We start from the raw sequence: 20,910 nt of genomic DNA, 5'->3' as shown, positions 1-20,910 counted from the left end.
TTAATCAAATCCTTTGATGTTAGAGATCTTATTTATCATCTAAGGTAACTTATCCCTGGTTTTAATAACTCAAACTATTTGATATGTCTTCCTTATATTAGAGATACGTTTGTTTGTTTTTGACCTTCCAAACACTGGTATTTGGTCCACTCCCTTGGAGCTAAATAGAATAAATCAAATCTCCCTCTTTTGTTCAACAGCCCTTCAAATTCTACATCCAGCTTTAGAAGAAAACCTCATATGGCTCCAAAGTAAGTTGAAAATTTGGTTAAAGTGTCAAATAATAAAAAATGACTCATGCTATAAGCATCTTATTTAATTTAAAAATATAAATTCTGTTTCTTTGGTGGTAATCTATTTTCCCAGGCTGCTTCTAAGATTTTTATCCTTGTATTTGATTGATTATAGTTCAGGTTCACTACAATGTCTCTAGTTATGGGTTTATTTGTATATCCTGCTTGGAATTTGCTACACTTCCAGAATCTGTGGTTTGATGTGTTTATTTCTGAAAAATTCTCAGCCATTATGTTTTTAGATACTGTTTCTGCCTCATTCCTTCTCCTTTCCTTGTATTACTCCATTACACATGGGTATGACTTTCCTAGTGTGTCCTCTCTGTCTCGGCCTTCATCTGCATTTTCCATTCTTTCTCTGCCTGTGCTTCATTTTGGAGGACTTCCTCTGAGCTATCTTCCAGTTCATTATTCTTTCTTCAGCTGTGTGTATTTCACTATTAAACACATTTATTATGTTATTAATTTCAGCGTTTTTTGTGTGTTTTTGAATTCAGGTTTTATTATTTACTTTTCTTTTTATACATTTTTCAGCCTTTTGAGATTTTTAAAAATTCTGATTATGACATTCGACTTATTAGCTACTTTTCCTATCCTTCCTAGTCAACTGTAAATTTTATAAGCAAATTGTTCTTAGGATTTTTCAGTACATATAGCAAATACACGTTCAGTGGTTCTAAGGTCCAGGTGTTGTGGGAGACACAAAAATGTCCAAAGCACCATTCCTGCCCCCAAGAAGCTGATAGTAATGACATTCAGTGAGACCACCGTGTAAACAACAAAAATGCAAGTCAGAAGGAGGTTGGGGTGAAAGTGCCTCAGGGAAATCTAAAGAACAAGGTGCATTTCCAGAGCAGAAGATATTGAAATTCTTTGTCTGTATGACAAATTTCCAGACACATTTTCTTTTCTGTCTAAATGTGAAATTGAGCATAATTTTCAGGTAGTGTGACCCCTAACTATATATATATATATATATATATATATATATATATATATATATTAGTTACTTAATTAATTGGCTGCATTGGGTCTTCGTTGCAGCGTGCGGGCTTTCTCTAGTTGCGGCGAGCGGGGGCTACTATTTGTTGCAGTATGCGGGCTTCTCATTGCAGTGGCTTCTCTTGTTGCAGAGCGTGGGCTGTAGGAGCCCAGGCTTCAGTAGTTGCAGCATGTGGCCTCACTAGTTGTGGCTCACGGGCTCCAGAGCACAGGCTCAGTAGCTGTGGCGCACGGGCTTAGTTGCTCCACAGCATGTGGGATCTTCCCGGACCAGGGCTTGAACCCGTGTCCCCTGCATTGGCAGACGGATTCTTAACCACTGCGCCACCAGGGAAGTCCCCCTAACTGTATTATACTGTTGCTTGATAAAATTCAAATTTATTCTACTCTAATTTTATATATAAACAATTATCTCAAAATTAACACAAAGCACCATATCCCTATTTTGATTGCTGTATCATTTAAATCATTTCTAACAGTCCTGTTTTGAGGAAGAAATTACTCAGAAACATTTATATGGATAAATATTCATAGAAAATATTTAGTGATGACTAACAATGCACTGGGAAAAGGCTGAAAAAGGAACTGGTATAGAGATCATTTAGAAACTTCCAGGATAATAATGGAGAGGCAAAGCCAAACTCTCCACTTCACTGAGGAAGAGTCTGATCACTCCCTCGTGAATCTTTCTTGGCTCCCCGTACTCTTCTGAGTAGGGAAGCTCAGAATAAGCCCTCTGAAGAAAAGCACATAGAAGAAAACAACAACTTAAAAACAAATGTAAAATACACTCTATGGGCTGGATTTGAGAGGGCACTCCAGTCCAGAATTATCCTGCCTCTATTTAGTTCCTATGGTGTATTTCTCCTAGCAAATGTAAAAACACATGTAGCTCTATGAGGGCTTAGGTACAATGTAAAGCTGCGGATCAGAAACTTCCTGACAAGCACAGATTGGGTTTGGAATAGAGTTGCACTGCTTGATGATGGTTGTAAATAAGAAGAATGTATGTTGCAATTTGCAGGCAAGAGTTAGAAATTTCAGCCAGGCAGAATCTCACAGGATGGCAGTGCTTTGGAATGTCACCAAAATCCAGGTCTGGCCCCAAAGCAGATTCAGAGACTGGATTTGTTCAGTGGGCCCTGCATGGTCACTCTCTTGGGGACAGGCTCACAGGCACTTAAATAAGGAGAATCTAAGATTTAAACTCAAATGCCAATTTCCCAATTAACAACTGAGGAAAATTCTATTCCATAGACCACAATGCTAATTATATTTCCTCCTGGTTTGAAAGTCTGAGTGGGAACTAATAAATACATTGCATTTTAAAATTCAAATAAATTAAACAAAGCACAGAAGAACAGTTCTCAAGATTATAAGTTGTTTATAAAGAGGATGTAGATGAATGATGATGTGGAAATTTTATTTTAATTTTGGTATTAATGGAAATTATAGGTTTAACTCTAAGTCCAGATGCCTGTTATTATTCATAACCTTTTAATATGGGCCATCTCTAGACACAGATATAAAAGAAAACAAACATTGAATACCACACTAGTTAAACTAGGGCTGAGATAAGATATTTGTATGAGAATTTTCTCTATTCAGTGGACACTTGCCAAAAGAAATGTTGATGCTTGTATGACTCAAGTTGTTTTTCCAAAATTTCTCTCTAACTTTTCTACTCACAGTAAATTAGCCCTAGTGGAGTACTAAAATATTAAGAAGACAGTAAGCAAAGTCTGTCTTTCCAGAACATTAACCTGTATTTGTATGTAGTTTTATCTTAAAATATTAGTAACAAAAAGATAATAATCCTCATAAATTCAATTTTGGGGACTACAGATCAATTATTACTGGCAAGAGAAACTACAAAATTGAACGCCACTGTATTTTGCTCATGTTTAGGTTCAAAGAAATAACTTCTTTGCATCTTAATTTATCCACTTTTCCAAAACAGTCTGTGATAGCCCAGTCACAGCAACGTAGGGTTCTCTGGCATGCACTTCAAAACCCTTATATGTGTGACTGATTCACTTTGCTGTATAGCAGAAACTAACACAACATTGTAAATCAACCATATTCCAATAAAAATTTTTAAAAAATAACTAACAAGGACCTACTGTATAGCACAGGGAAATATACTCAACATTATGTAATAACGTACAAGGGAAAAGAACCTGACAAAGAATAAATATTTTTATATATATTTATATATATATGTAACTGAATTGCTGTGCTGTATACCTGAAACTTACATGATACTGTAAATCAACTATACTTTAACAAAAAAAAATTAGAAACAAAAAACAAAACTCATAGCGTCGACCCATTTCCCAGTTCCAAAGCCACTGTCACATTTGTAGGCATCTGTTGCAGCAGTACCCACTCTCAGCACCCTTATCTGTCTTAGTCAGCTGGGACTGCTATAACAAAGTACCGTAGACTGACTGCGTGGCTTATAAACTACAGAAATTTGTTTCTCACAATTCCAGAGGCTCTAAGTCTGAGATCAGAGTGCCAGCATGGTTGAGTTCTGCAGAGAGCCCTCTTTCAGACTGAAGACTGTTGCCTTTTCCTTGTATCCTCACATGGAAGAGAGCAGAGCAGAGGAAGCAAGCTATCTTCTGACCCTTAGTAGGGCACTAACCCCATCATGAGGACTCTACCCTTGTGACCTCATCTAATCCTAATTACCTCCCAAAGGCCCCACCTCCTAACACCATCACATTGGAGGGTAGGGTTTCAGCATATGAATTTTGGAGGAATACAAACATTCAGTTCCTGACATTCTGCCCCAGGCCCCCCAAATTCATGCCCTTCACATATGTAAAATATATCCATTTCATCTAAACAGCTCCCAAAGCATCAGGATGAACGTACCTTGAGTCTCACTCATACCTGATTTAATTGATATTTAGATGAGACTCTGGAGTTGATACTGGAATAAGTTAAGACTGTTGGGACTGTTGGGATGGAATGCATGTATTTTGCATGTGAGAAGGACATCAATTTGGAGGGGCCAGGATGGAATGTTATGAACTGAATGTTTGTGTTCCTCCCGAATTAATGTTGAAACCCTATCCTCAATGTGATGGTACTAGGAGGTGAGGCCTTTGGGAGGTAATGAGAGTTAGCTGAGGTCGTGAGGTGGAGCCCTCATGACCGGGATTAGTATCCTCGTTAAGAGTCATGAAAGACTCACTGCCTCTGCTCTGCTCTCTGTCATGTGAGGATACAGTGAGAAGTTATCAGTCTTCAGTCTGATCCAGCCTAGTGGTACTTTGTTATAGCAGCCTGAACTAAGACACAGTCCCAAAGTGAAAATACTAATATCCTCTAACATATTAACCATAGAAAATAACACAAAAGTGAGTTCTAAAGAGCTATAAATGCAAATGCAACTTCCTATAGATATTTTTAAGTGCGTCATTATAGCATCATTTCATTGGAGTTTTTATTACAGTAAATAGGAATCTCTGACATATCATTTTCAGTCTGACCTACATAATCAAAGTAATACATGGAAATAGATTTCCCATGCTTGAGTAACTAGCCCTTCTCTTTACTTAGAACTATCTGTCTTACTTTCAGTTTTTTTTATTCTAGGCTTTTATTTTATTTTGTCAAAGATTTCTCTCTTTAATGAAAAAAATCAGTAGATAATAAAGCTGGTTCCAAGGAGAATACAGAGACTGGTTTATATAGCCAGTGAAAGAAAAAAAAATGCTGAAATATAATTGCTAAGTTAGATATTTGTTTAATTTCCTATAGAACAATAAAATCACAACATTTGATGTAATCTTTTGCATTTCTAGAAGTCCTTTAGAATTTAAATTTTAATGTCCTGATTGACTTTGAAAGACATACAGTAATCATTTTAGGCTATTATTTTAGATAAAGTAATGCCAGCTGCTATAATGGAAAGATTCCTGATACTCAATGGCTTAATAATACAGAAGCTTATTTCTGGCTCACACGCATTCCAGTTGGTGGCAGGAGTGAGGATGGGCTTCTGTTCCATTCAGGCATTCAAGGGCCCCAGCTAAACAGATACTGACATGTTTATTAATTCATGGCTTCTAAGCCAGTGTGGACATTGACATCTGCCTGGCCAATAAGAGAATGGAGGGTCATATGCCAAGATTTTATGCACAAGCCTGGAAGTGGCACACATCACTTCCGCTCACTTCCACTGGCCAGAGCTCAGTCACGCAGCCACACCTAACTCCAAAGGAGGCTGGGAAATGTCATCTGCTCTGGCCCAAGAGTAAAGGAGGACAGGCGTGGTGAACTGCTAGCTACTCTCTGCTCTAGCTACCTTGTTGGTTCTGTATACTGTCACATCCTTAAGTCTTCCCCCAACTCAGATTTTGGAAGGTGAAGAGTTTACTCTATCAGAACACAGAAGTAGGAGTATAATTTGGTATTTCAACTTCTATGGGAATTGCAGGCCTGGAGTTCATACCTATCTGCTGTTAGGACAAATGGAGGGGCAGCTAGAAGATATAATAAAAACGTTCTAGGCAGGATCATCTCATTCTGTTGGCCCTTCTTCCCAAATATATGGCCTTTGAACACTCTACATAGTTTTACTTATTTATGAGGCTCAGCTTACAATCAAAACATAAATCAATGCCATTTTTGTCCTTCTTTTATCAAAAAAAAATGCCTTTCAAAAGAGGGTATTGGCAACGTCAGCTTTCCTGTTCTAACCATTTATTTTCCTCGTCTAGCCAGTAGCACAGGTCAACCCTCTGTCTACAATAAAGAGAGGGTGTCACCAGCCTAAGTGCTATTTCAAGTCTGGGGACATTAGTTTTCGACGGATGGGTACCATTTCTATTCTGATTCCTGCTGACACGGGTTGGCTGTTCTGGAAAGAAGACCTGAAGTTGCTCTCCAGGGCTGAAGTGGTAAGTTTTCTTTTTGATGAAGCTTATTAATCAATGTTTGGCATAAAACCAGGCAGCAAAGTACATCCTAGAATCCAAGAACAAGGCACATTAAAATGCCAGCTGCTGGGACTTCCCTGGTGGTCCAGTGGCTAAGACTCCGCACTCCCAATGCAGGGGGCCTGGGTTCGATCCCTGGTCATGGAACTAGATCCCACATGCCGCAACTAAGAGTTCGTATGCCGCAACTAAAGATCCCGCATGCCACAACTACAAGATCCCACATGCGGCAACTAAAGATCATCCCATGTGCTGCAACTAAGACCCGGTGAAGCCAAATAAATATATATATTAAAAAATAATAATAAAAAAATAAAATAAAATGCCAGCTGCTAAGGTACTGGACTATCCTTACCAAAAGTCAGGCTCTAAACCACTCTCACCTTGTGTCTCTTTGGTATTTGGCTTTTAGGGGTATCCTTTGTTTTAGGGAGGACTTGGCCTATGTTATGTTTTATGTTATTAGATGGCAAATTTGACTAAAGGAGGGATGGATGAGTGATAATCATAGCTATGGAGAACATTTGGTAACCCTTTCAAAATAACAACACAGCAAGACAACGACTGATAGGTTAGGAAGGAAGGCTCTAAAGGAAAAGAGACATTGTGGTTTGAGTCCCAGATCTGCCACATTCCAGCTGTTTGACATTGGGCATGTCACTTAACCGTGGCCAGCCTCAGCTTTCCCACCTGCAGCTCATGATACTGACTGCACCTTCTGCACAGAGTTGATGGTTAAATGAGGTGATGCATATAAAACTCAGAATAGTGTCTGGCACACAGTAAGTCTCCATAAATGACAGCTATTGTCATCATTTTACCAAGAGCTGAAATGTCCCACATGACACAATTATGGGCTCAATAGTATTTGTCCCTGAAATATATTACAAAACTGAGACAGTAAGGATGGATGCTAAGAAAACATTAACATACAATACTCTTGCCAGAAGAGAAGCATCTCATAAGGGTTTACAGTACGCAGAAATATAAGATGGCTACTCCTACTCCATCTCCTGGTGTCCGGTTATCTTCTCCTAGTTATTAAATCAAACACTAGTCTAGGCGCTGCTGTGAGGGGATTTTGCAGATGGAGAGATTACCCCAGTGTTCCCGACTTACGCCGGAACACAGAGCCCTTAGAAGGGATCGGGCTCTTCCTAATGAGGAGATTCCAAGCATGTGAGGGTCTATGGAAGGGGTACATGGTGGGGAACTGTGAGGGGCTTGAAGGCTGACAGCAGTCCCTGGCTGACAGCTAGCAAGAAAATGGGGCCTCAGTTATTCAACTGAGAGAAGACAAACTTTGCCAAACCTGAGGGGGCCTAGCAGTGGATCTTTCCCTAGTCAAGCCTCCAGAAGGGAATGCAGCTCAGTCAGCATCTCGATCTCAGCCTTCTGAGATCCTAAAGGCAGGATCCAGCCAAGTCATGTCTGGACTTCTGACCCATGGAAACTGAGGTAATACATTTGTATTGTATTAAGCCACTAAGTTTGGAGTAATTGTTTATGTAGCAATAGAAAACTAATACAGGGTTCCAAAGATGAAAAAAATTAGCTTTCCTAAGCCTTCTACCAAAATCTCAGCAACAGCTGCCTCTGCTTTTTCTATGAATTGGTGCTAGAATGCCTGAGTCATTCCAGTAGCCCATGAACAACACATACAGGAGGTTGGTATGTGTATGTGCATATGACTGTGCAAAGGATGGAAAAAATGTGATCTTTTGCAATTCAGAATTCCACGCCCACTGGTGATAAGTGTTAAAACCTCCTCCTTAGATATGAGGGTACACATATCTAAGGCTAACACTTGCTTTTTATTTGACAATAGGGCATTAGCACACTTCTTAGGCAGTGATCAGGTCCCAAGGTAAAACAGTCAGAGCTTTTATAAATTACCCTATCATGTACTTAATATTTGCCATAAAAGACAAAAGTGTTTGCACATGTCGTTTCAACAGTAAACGAGAGCAAATACACTCAGGCAGACCTCCTATCCTGCAGTGCTAATGACTGTGAAGCTTGAAGAAAACAGCACTGTGCACTTTTCTCTAAAATGACTCGCTTGCCAGTTGAAATCTGCAGGAATTTCCTTCCATGGAATGAGAGGACACAAATAACAACAAGAACCAAGGTGCAGAGTGAGGGATTTCTTTGGATTTATACTATTATCTCAGCAGATGACCAATTCTTTGTGGAACAAGAACAATGAACAGTCACTGAGGCCTTTCTCTTTTTTGTCCTCTAAATGGTATCTGTAGTCATATGGTTCTCTGCCCTGAAGTGAGTCACTTTGCTGCTTAAAATAATTAACTGAACGTTAGGAGATGAAGTACAAAAGAAATGATGCCGGAGCTTTATAAGAGAAGCAGAGAGGGTCATGATTAAAAGAGGGGGCTTTAAAGTCACACGGAGACCTGTTGGTCAACTGTAGACTCTGCCCATTTGTAGCCAGGTGGCTCTGTATTAATTTTTAAAATCTAGGTTTCAGTTTTCTCATCTGTTAAATGTATTACTTGAAGATGAAATAAAATGGGTGCCAAGCACCTAGTACTTTGTCTACCACAAAGTAAATACTCAATAATTGGTGGTTATTATTAACGTTATCATTCAAAACTTCACGTCCAGTTCTCCTTCCTGCTTGCACCCTCCCCAATCTAGTTGACAGGAATCTCTTTCACAGGCCTGATCCTATGCCTCTCTTGCTGGAGATTCTGGGTGGCTCCCCAGTGTCTGGACCAGTGGTGCTGAATTTTTTTCCCCTTTGATAAAGCTATGGAACCCCTCCATAGAAAAAGTACACACACACACACACACACACACACACACACACACACACACACACACACACACACACACATATCCCAAACTTTACATATAATTTCCAGGGTTCATTGACCCCCAAACATGGTGGGTGTTTCTCATCTTTTCTGTTTGAAATAAAGGCAGTCTGCAATCAAGACCGGTACACCAGATAAGAACCTATGGTCTGGAGGATTTGTTCCAAATCCTTTGTTAGAGGGCCCCAATGCACTTTTCCAGGCTTACTTCCCAGGCACTGTCAATTTCCAACACACACCCTCGGTTTCAGCCACACCAGATCTTCCCAAGTGAGCTGTACATCATCACTGCATTTAACTATGCTGTTCTCTGGAAATGTACACCCCATTTCCCTGTCCTTCTCCTCCTTATGCCTCAAGTCTCCACTCAAATGTGCCTACCTCTGAACATTTTTAATTTTATGGAAGAATTAGCCACTTCCTCCTCTGTGCTTATATATAACATAGCAGCATACTGTAATACTGCGTTATTTTTGTATCCATTTCTTTTTTTTGAAACTGTAAACTCTTTGAAGAAAGAGATCATTCTTATGATTTTATGAAGAAAGATCATTTTTATGTCTCTCCCTTCAGCTAGCAGAGTTTATCCCAGGCATGAGGAAGATGCTTTAAAATATTTATTTATTGGCCAATAAATATATGAAAAATGTTCAGCATCACCAGTAAGCCAAAGAAACACAAACTTAACTAATGATACAACACTTTTTTTCATCTGCCAGTTTAGTAAAACAAACAAAATGTTAGCAAGGGTCTTGGAGAGGGTGACATTCTTTAACACTGATGGGGGTAGGGTGGGTAGGATACAAACTGGTACAAACTTTCTGAGACATAATATCAAAAGATGTATCAATACTCTTAGTTATGTTCATGCCATTTGACCCAGCAATTGCATTTCTAGGTATTTAGTCTAAGGAAACAGTTAAAGATGGGAGCAGCAATTAAGACGTGAGCATTGTTTACAGTGGTGAAAAACTGGAAACCACCTACCAGTAGGGGATTAGTTAGTTAAACAACTGTCGTGGAGCCAAATGATGCAATAAAGTCAGTCACCGAAAATGACCTGAACAGGAATACTCCTTAATAATTCATAACAAAATTGACTATATACACTGTTGAATGAAAATAGCTGGTAATGAAATAGTATTTTTTGACGGTGGGGGGTAGGAATACACAGTCAGACACACAAACACAGTAAAGTTTTGGAAGATGTACACCAAAGATTTTATAGTGGTTAGCTTCAGGGTGGCATACAGTGATTTTTTTCTCTATCCTTATAGAATAAACAGAAGTTAAGGAAATGTTATTTGTGTAACAAGAAGACACACGTATACTTCTTGAATAAATAACTCATTCTAAAAGGATACGATCAGTCTTCTCTTTTAGAGAGCATTTAATTTTAACTCTGTTTGCTCTCTTGCTTCAGATTCATTCCCAGTTTCTTTCTTTCTTAGAAGCTTTTTCTTTAAAAATAAATAATACATGTCACAGTGTTAAATTCAAATGGATTCAAGGATAATGAGTTTCTCTCTGTCTCTCATGCCTGTGCATGATCACTAGTTACCATCCCCAGAGGCAGCCACTGTTTGCTGTTTTCTGCCTGGCTTTTCAGAGAAACTTTATAAGTAAAATTAGACATATATGTATTTATATTATTGAATATATACTTTTCTTGCATAAATGGTAGCATACTTATACACTCTGTCCTGAAGCATGATGTAAATTTTAAAATTTTATTTGTATTAAATGTATACACATACACAATTTCCAAAGTTAAATGGTTCTAGAAAAGTTATATTGTGAGAATTTGGTAAAGTTGCAGGATACAAAATTAATACACAGAAATCTCTTGCATTCCTATACACTAACAATGAAAGATCAGAAAGAGAAATTAAGGAAACAATCCCACTTACCATTGCAACAAAAAGAATAAAATACCTAGAAATAAACCTGCCTAAGGAGGGAAAAGACCTGTGCTCAGAAAACTATAAGATACTGATGAAAGAAATCAAAGACAACACAAACAGATGGAGAGATATACCATGTTCTTGGATCAGAAGAATCAATATTGTGAAAATGACTATACTACCCAAAGCAATCTACAGATTCAATGCAATCTCTATCAAATTAAAAATGGCATTTTCCACAGAATTAGAACAAAAAAATTGACAATTTGTATGGAAACACAAAAGACCCTGAATAGCCAAAGCAATCTTGAGAAAGAAAAACTGAGCTGGAGGAATCAGGCTACCAGACTTCAGACTATACTACAAAGCTACAGTAATCAAGACAGTATGGTACTGGCACAAAAACAGAAATATAGATCACTGGAAAAGGACAGAAAGCCCAGAGATAAACCCACACACCTATGGTTACCTAATCTATGACAAAGGAGGCAAGAATATACAATGGAGAAAAGACAGCCTCTTCTATAAGTGGTGCTGGGAAAACTGGACAGCTACATGTAAAAGAATGAAATTAGAACACTCCCTAACACCATACACAAAAATAAACTCAAAACAGATCAAAGACCTAAATGTAAGGCCAGACACTATAAAACCATTAGAGGAGAACACAGGCAGAACACCCTTGGACATAAATCACAGCAAGATCTTTTTTGACTCACCTCCTAGAGTAATGAAAATAAAAACAAAAACAAACAAATGGGATCTTATGAAACTTCAAAGTTTTGTGCAGCAAAGGAAGCCATAAACAAAACAAAAAGACAACCCTCAGAATGTGAGAAAATATTTCAAATGAAGCAACTGACAAAGGATTAATCTCAAAAATATACAAGCAGCTCATGCGGCTCACTATCAAAAAAACAGACAACCCAATCCAAAAATGGGCAGAAGACCTAAATAGACATTTCTCCAAAGAAGATATACTGGTTGCCAACAAACACACAAAAGAATGCTCAACATCACTAATCATTAGAGAAATGCAAATCAAAACTACAATGAGGTATTACCTCACACCGGTCAGAATGGCCATCATCAAAAAATCTACAAACAGTAAATGCTGGAGAGGGTGTGGAGAAAAGGGAACCCTCCTACACTGTTGATGGGAATGTAAATTGGTACAGCCACTATGCAGAACGGTATGGAGGTTCTTTTAAAAACTAACACAGAGCTACCATATGACCCAACAATCCCACTCCTAGGCATATATCCAGAGGAAACCATAATTCGAAAGGATGCATGCACCCTGATGTTCATTGCAGCACTCTTTACAATAGCCAGGACATGGAAGCAACATAAATGTCCATCAACAGAGGAATGGATAAAGAAGATGTGATACATATATACAATGGAATATTACTCAGCCATAAAAAGGAACGAAATAGTGCCATTTGCAGAGACATGGATGGACCTAGAGATTGTCATACACAGTGAAGTAAGTCAGAGAGAGAAAAACAAATATCATATAATATCGCTTATATGTGGAATCTAGAAGAATGATACAGAGGAACTTATTGGCAAAACAGAAATAGAGTCACAGATGTAGAGAATAAACTTATGGTTACCAAGGGGGGTAAGAGGGGGTGGGATGAATTGGGAGATTGGGATTGACATATATACACTACCACGTTAAAAATAGATAACTAATGAGAACCTACTGTGCAGCACAGGGAACTCTACTCCATGATCTGTGGTGACCTAAACGAGAAGGGAACCTCAAAAAGAGTGGATATATGCTTATGTATAACTGATTCACTTTGCTGTACAGCAGAAACTAACACAACATCATAAAGCAACTATACTCCAATAAAAATTAATTTAAAAATATTTTTAAGAAGGTATACTGTGAAAAACACTTGTCTCTTGAACCCACTCTCCCACCCTTCTCATTCTCATTGTTGCACATTAATGAGGGCAACCCCTTTAATTTTTAGCATTTTCTTTTGGTGTTTACCTTCACATCTGTAAGTAATCTACTGCTACTTCTTAATTTTTCAGTTTGAGCCTTATCCATTTTCTTCTACGGAAGATAATGAAAGCTTTTTTCCTCTCCCTCTCTCTGTGCATTTGTTTTACCAACTCTTCTACATTTTCATTTTGGGTAGTTTCATCTGACGGTTCACTTCCACAGTTTTCATCTGTATGTAATACGCAGTTAAACCCATCTATTGAGTTCCTAATTTCAATTGTATTTTTTAGGTCTTCAATTCCCATTTTTTCTCTTTTATACTTTCTAGATCTCTACCAAAATTTTAAATCTTGCCTTTTATTTCCTTCAGTATATTAAGCATATTGTAGATTTATATTAATTTGTCTCCTGTATGCCTGGTAATTTTTAAATTAACTGTTTGACGTTGTATATGAAAACCGTAGAGATACTTTGAGGCTTAGAACAATGTTGTCTTCCTCTGGTGAGACTATATATTTGCTTCTAGGAAAGATGTTGGGGAAAACCAGCAATCCCAGAACTCCTTTATATAGGCAGAGATTAAAATGATGGTCTGTACTAGCTTAATTTTGTTCCCAGAATGTAGCTTTTCCTAGTACTAACCAAAAGTTTGGGAGTCTTACCAAGTCCATTCTTCTCCAATTTTTCTCTCTCTAGCCTGTCCTGATTCCAATGTTTATCTTCTTAGACCAGTGAGTTTTCTGAAAGCTCCTTTCAGTTTTTCAGCCTCTTCTGGTACTATGTGGGAAAAGCAGTCACAAACGCTGGATGTATATTTCTCAATTTCCTTTTACTTTTGGGTTGTCATTGGCTTTGTTTGCTCCGTCATTCCCTTAAACTCATGCTTTTTCGTATCTTGCCCAGCTTTTCTCTCTGTTCTTAGAGGGAAGTAGTTCAGAATGATATATTGAATTGAAAGGGCTTGGTCTGAGCTTGGTACGCTGAGAGTTCCGGTTGGTCAAGCAATTGCCCTACCTCTTAATTTCCCCATTTGTGGGGAAAAAAAAAGTCTGAGAATTTTAAGGCCAGCAGACTTTGACTGTATGAGGGAGGCAGGTATCTGTAATTTACACAGCTCTTAAGTAATGTGTACCAACAATTTAAAAAAATTTTTATTTTATATTGGAGCATAGTTGATTAACAATGTTGGGTTAGTTTCAGGTGTACAGCAAAGTGATTCAGTTATACATATACATGTATCTATTCTTTTTCAACAATCTTTTAAGGCTACAAGAAGGTATCTTTGAACAAGGACAATAATGTTCTTTCTGAAAGTCACTGCCTTCTCAAGACAGATTAAAAAATTTTAATTAAAAAAATTTTTTTAAGATAAAAAAATTTTTAAAAAGACAGTGAAAAGTGTCATATCAAACACAAGTCATGATGATAGTTAAATAAAAGGAAATAGGCCTGCTCTGAGCACATAGGCATGATTTTCACAGTGCCAGGAAGCATCTGTACAAATACATGAATAAATAAGCCCCAAGGAGCTAAAGAATTAGAAAGCTAATGAACCTGAAATTTCTAAAGTAAGTTATTTGCTAATAAACCTTTTTTTTTAACATCTTTATTGAGGTATAATTGCTTTACAATGGTGTGTTAGTTTCTGCTTTATAACAAAGTGAATCAGTTATACATATACATATAATAAACCTTTTTTTCTTTGATGTGGAAGAACACATATGGATTCATCAATAAAAATGTTTTATATTTTATAAGATGGCTTCACTGTCAAAAATTATAGAAACAAGTGAAGAGTAAGGAAAAAGGCAGCATTAGAGTTCCCATTTGACAGAGCACTGTACTACGTGGATCAGTTAAATTTGAAACCTAGGGGCCTCTCTGAGTGTGCCTTATTTCTTTTTCTTTCTTACCTAAGAAAAATATAAAAGATCTTAAGATACAGTGTCATAAAAATTTAAGTCTTTTCATAAGCCATTTCACCTAGATCTTCTTGTCTGTCAACATTAATAATCAAAGCTACCATCTATTGAATGCTGAGTGCTTATTTTTTACCAGGCACTTTCTACATAGATTATCATGTTTAATCTTCTAGATGCCATTATTAGTTCCATTTAAAGAGAAGGAACCAAAGGCTCTGAAAGATTAAATAACGTGCCCAGAATTAGTGCACGCACAGTTAAGGCTTGATTCCAGATCTGTTTGAATACAGTACCTACACTGTCGATAGTACAGAATACTACTTCAGCACTGACACACTTAACCACTCTTTGTTGAGTGACTACCATATGTAAGATAACCGTGCATGACACATGACCATGCCCACCCTCAGATAATGTTGTCCTCCCCTCCCAGACACACCCCAGTTTAATGTCCTAACATCTCAGAGGAGGATTTTTTTCTTCCAAAGCATGAAACAATGCTGCATACAACTTTATCGCAACTGACATTTAAAAAACTACCCCAAGTGTCACCCTATGGAGAGCTCTACTATGTTATATATGCCTCTCCAGTCTCTTTCCTTTTACTTGAGACAGGGAAGATGAAATGTGACTAAGGAAGAATATGATCTGCTCCCTGATCAACATCATATAATATTGACGTATGTGTGTTGGGGATTTCATACCATTAATAAACTTTTACACCATGCATCTCTTCTTGTCTTTTATCATTATATAAAAGTGTTTATTTCATTTTGTACTAGCTTATTACTGAAAATGACTGTCTACTGTCAGTGCACAAACAGGCAGAATAAATTTTTTAGTTGATAATGACAATAATAGGCATCCCCTAAAAGTGACATGAGTTGGTGTCTTAGTCAATGTGGGCTGCTATAACAGAATACTATACTGGGTGGTTTATTAACAACAGAAATTCATTTCTCACAGTTCTGGTGGATGGCAGTCTGAGATCAGAGTGCCACCACGATCAGGTTCTGGCATGCGCGAGCTCTCTTCTGGGTTGCAGACAACCATTTTTCTCATTGTATCCTCACGTGATGGAGAGGGTGAGAAAGCTCTCTGGGGTCTCTTTTACGAGGGCACTAATCTCATTCATGAGGACTCTACCTTCATGACTTAATTACCTCCCAAAGGTCTCATCTCCTAATACCATCACTTGGGGGGTTAGGATTTCAATATATGAATTTGGAGGGCAGGGCACAAACATTTAGCCCATTGCAGTTGGGTTGATGATGATGATGGTAATAGGGAACAAGTTATAGATTTTTATGGAGGCGGGAAATTAGAACTTGAAAAAAAAAACACACTTGATCCATATGAAGGAAGTTTTGCCTTAATCTCCCTCTGTGGTGACAAGTATTAACTGTTGCCTGAATAATAATTAATTAACATAAACAATTTGCTAAAGCTAATTAAGAGCTGGAATAGGCAGAATGAAGATGGAAAGGTTTACAAAGCATGCAGGAAACCAAGACATTTTTCTTTTATTTTCTGGCTAGCTCTTTAGTGACAAGGAAATCAAATCTCCTTTCATTTTGGCTCTAGCTTATACTGGAACTAATCATATTCAATCAGTAGAGCTGTCGCTCTAAATTCAGGGGAGGTGCTGACCCATCATGTTACCTAACATTCAATCAGTAGCTTTCCTTCTCTCAGGGTGGTTTATAATCAATATGACCTACTGGAATCTGTCTTTTGAGTTTCACATTTAGCTATGCCAAAGTAAAAGAGGTCTCAAGTGAGGGTGGGGGTGAGAGGCTTACAGCTCTCTGTCAAGTACAAACCTTTGCTTCTGGAAGTCTCTTGATATCACTGCCACTGGTATCCTCTTGTCACTGAATGAGTCACTTGGTATGGCTTAGGAAAAGCACAGTCTATTCTGGAATGGCTATGACTTTTATGTGGTGAAAGAAAAGATGCCCACCATGATAAACTAGAATGTTATTCTCGTCTTATTTCCTTATTACTGTGAATTTATTTTATAGATTTTTCACAATTAAGGCTAAGACATAAGAACTCTGCTCTCTCAGGCCAGCTGAAGGTACAGTTCATCATGCTTTTGTCAGTGCTCACCGATAATATATAAAGCACTATAAAAAGCAGTTAAGAGGACTGACAATAGATCAATGAGTTTAAGCTTTAAAACATGTCTTTTACTCTAACACACAGATAAAAAGAGATCATGTTTTGAAAAATGAAAAGCCAGGCATAGTTGTTTCCATATCTTGGCAACTGGAAATAATGCTGCTGTGAACACCGGGGTGTGTGTATTTTTTTGAATTAGTGTTTATGTTTTTTTCAGAGATATACCCAGGAGTGGAATTGCTGGGTCACATGGTAGTTCTATTTTTAGTTTGTTTTTTTTTTTGTTCGCGGGCCTCTCACTGTTGTGGCCTCTCCCATTGCGGAGCACAGGCTCTGGACGCGCAGGCTCAGCGGCCATGGCTCACGGGCCCAGCCGCTCCGCGGCATGTGGGATCTTCCCGGACCGGGGCACGAACCCGCATCCCCTGCATCGGCAGGCGGACTCTCAACCACTGCGCCACCAGGGAAGCCCTATTTTTAGTTTTTTAAAAAAACTTCCATATTGTTTTCCACAGTGGCTGCACCAGTTTACAGTCTCACCAACAGTGTACAAGGGTTCCCTTTTCTCCACATTCTTGCCAGCATTTGTTATTTGGGACTTTTTGATGATAGCAATTCTGACAGGTGTGAGGTGATAACTCATTGTGGTTTTGATTTGGATTTTCCTGATGATTAGCGATGTTGAGCATCTTTTCATGTGCCTGTTGGCCATTTGCATTTCCTCTTTGGAAAAACGACTATTCAGTTCTTCTGCCCATTTTTTAATTGTGCTTTTTTTTTGATGTTGAGTTGTATGAGCTGTTTATATATGTTGGATATTAATCTCTTATCAATCCTACCATTTGCAAATATTTTCTCCCATTCAGTAGGTTGTCTTTTTGATTTGATGCTGGTTTCCAGGCACAGTCGTACTCAAAAACAAGGTAAACATCATATAGGCCAGAAGTGGAAGAGAAACAATAAACTTCTAGTAAAGGAAGCTCAAGGGAGAAAAACAGAAACCAAAAAGAGCCTCCAGGAAGTAAAGGATAAGGGTCAAGGTTCCAAGCTAACAGAGATTCCTTGTATTTGAAAGAAGGCTAAACAAAGCTGTGATGTTCCTGAGGCTACAGTCTACACACAGGCTTGTACCAGTGGTGGTGGACATTATGGTGGTGAAACAGAGACTGTCATGTAGATAGGCTCCAGGCCAAGCCACTGCCCAGTGTGATGACTGAATCTACATCCCCATGGAAAAAAGGCTCAACACTTGACTCTGGACTACTGATTTGCTCAGGGTGAAGACAAATGGAAAAAATGCTGGACAGGGAGATAAGAGCACTGAGAATGAGAGAAAAAATAGCCCACACCTGATTAATTTATCATTTAAAATTCCAAATGCAACCTCAAACAACTGGTTAATGAATTCATTCTTGAGCATCAATAGAGCTAAATGAAATTGATTAGAAAATGTGCCGAGACCCTTGTAGAGGTTCAGGATACGATAATATATATAAAACAAGGATTATGAAACAAAAACATGAAGGTATGAATCAAGAATTGTAGATATGAATAACCAATTATAAATCTTGGAATTGAAAAGTACAGTCACCGAAATTAAATTTAAAAAGTAAGGATTCCCAGGTGGTGCAGTGGTTAAGAATCCAGCTGCCAATGCAGGGGACATGGGTTCAAGACCTGGTCTGGGAAGATCCCACATGCCGCGGCGCAACTAAGTCCATGCACCACAACTACTGAGACTGCGCTCTAGAGCCCGCGAACCACAACTACTGAGCCCACGTGCTGCAGTTACTGAAGCCCGCACGTCCTAGAGCCCGTGCTCTGCAACAAGAGAAGCCACCACAATGAGAAGCCCGCACACCGCAATGAAGAGTAGCCCCCGCTCTCCACAACTAGAGAAAGCCCACGTGCAGCAACGAAGACTCAACGCAGCATAAATAAATAAATGTATTTTTAAAAACTATATTAAAAAAAGTAAGTAGATAAGATAAACTTGATTTGCCAAAAGCAAAAAGAGAATTTGGAAACTGGAACATACCACTGAGGAGGCACCACAGAGAGATGAAGAGATGGATGAAGAGATGAAAGATATGGATGGAAATAAAATTAAGCTTGTAGAATTGCACAGAAACGTGTGTGTGTGTGTGTGTGTGTGTGTGTGTGTGCGTGTGCATATATGTGTATTGTTTTCCTCAGAGTAGAAAATAGAAGGACTGGTAGAGAAGAAACATTTGAAGAGATGATGGCAAAAAACTTTCCAGTATTTAAGGGTCAAATCTTCAGATACAGTAAAGAGAAATTTAAGAAAATAAAAATGAAAACCCAGTCTTAAAAGCAACTAGTGAGAAAGACAAATTACCAATAAAGGAATAATAATCAGACTAACAGCAGAATTTTATCAGCAACAATTGATGCCAGAGATCAATGTACAAAGGAAAAAAAACCTTGTTAAATAGATTCTTATACTCAGCTAAACTAGCATGCAAGACTGAAGGTGAAATCAAGATATAGTCAAATATACATAAACTATGAAACCTCTAGCATAGAACTTAAAGGGATAAAATTCACCAAGAAGAAATACAAACCAAGAAGGAAGCAGAGAGATACAAGAAATAAAAGAAGAATAAAGAGAAATTCGCAAACTATTTTGATAACTAGTGAGTAGTTACTGAATGACAAAATTCAGCAACTTTGTGGAAAGAAGAGAAGATCCAAAATTCTACACAATAATTACAAATGACAGGTGTGAAGAAAGGTTAAGAGATAATAAATGTGTGACAGGGTCCTTGTCTTATTCTTGAGGAGGACCAAGATACTGATTTCTTTCATTATTGTTAGAAAAAGATAACATTTATTTGTTAGGGTTAATAACAAATAAAATAAATAAATAAAATCTATAGCCTCCAAACGAGTATGGGAAAAATGTACATAAGATAGCAGTGGTTGGAGGGGGGCTTGGAGAAAATTTATCAATCCAGTACAAAGCAGAAAAGAAGAAAACTAAAGAAGAAAACAGTATAGTATATAGGAAAGACATGGTAGAAGTAAGTCCATATATTTCAATAATCACAATAAATTTTAAAAGGTTAGTCTTGGTACGGTTGATTGAATAATAGCCCTCCAAAGATGTCCATATCCTAATCCCTGATATCTGTGAATATGTTGTTTTACATGTCAAAAGGGACTTTCAGATATGATTAAGGATCTTGAGACGAAGAGATCATCTTGGATTACTGGTGTGGTCCCAATGTAATCACAAAGTTCCTTATAAGAAGGAGGCAAGAGGGTCACAGTCAGAGAAGAAGTAAGAATGCAAACAGAGGTCAGAGAGCAAAGATGTTATGCTGCTGCTGGCTTTGAAGGTGCAGGAAGGAGCCATGAGCCAAGGTACGCAGGTGGCCTCCAAAGCTGGCAAAGGCAAGGATGTAGATTCTCCTCCAGAGTCTCAAAAAGGCACACAGCCTTACAGACACATTTTAGACTACCGACCTTCAGAACTGTAAGATAACAAATTTGTTACAGGAGCAATAGAAAACTAATGTACTCATCAATTAAAAGACAGAGTCTATCATTAGCATTTAAAAAATTCAGTCGTGTGGTGTTTTAAGAGAGTCTAAACAAATCAGCACACAAAACAAACCAATACATACCCAAAAATCCTGAAAATAAGGGAATGAAAAAGATATATCATGCAAATGCTAGCTAAAAGAAAGGTGATGTAGCATTATCTCTATCAGGCAAAATAGAATTTAAGTCAAAAAGCATAAATAGGGGCTAAAATGGACAAATTACTATGAAAAAAGGAATAATATATTGTGATATATAAGTCACGAATTTATATACACCTACCAACATAGCTTTTAAATATACGGAGTGAAAGTTGACATAATTACAAGGAGAAATGGAAAAG

The 20,910-nt window shown here is 38.0% G+C and overlaps 1 protein-coding gene across 1 annotated transcript in view; it reads right to left on the bottom strand.

Moving 5' to 3' along the window:
- HYDIN (HYDIN axonemal central pair apparatus protein) overlaps positions 1 to 20,910 on the bottom strand; it is a 433,731-nt gene that overhangs the window by 189,545 nt on the left and 223,276 nt on the right. The window lies entirely within an intron of this gene.

The sequence above is a fragment of the Phocoena sinus genome, chromosome 19 (genome assembly GCF_008692025.1).
Source record: "Phocoena sinus isolate mPhoSin1 chromosome 19, mPhoSin1.pri, whole genome shotgun sequence".
NCBI classification, from domain to species: Eukaryota; Metazoa; Chordata; class Mammalia; order Artiodactyla; family Phocoenidae; genus Phocoena; species Phocoena sinus.
This window is presented reverse-complemented; position numbering and strand designations above follow the sequence as displayed.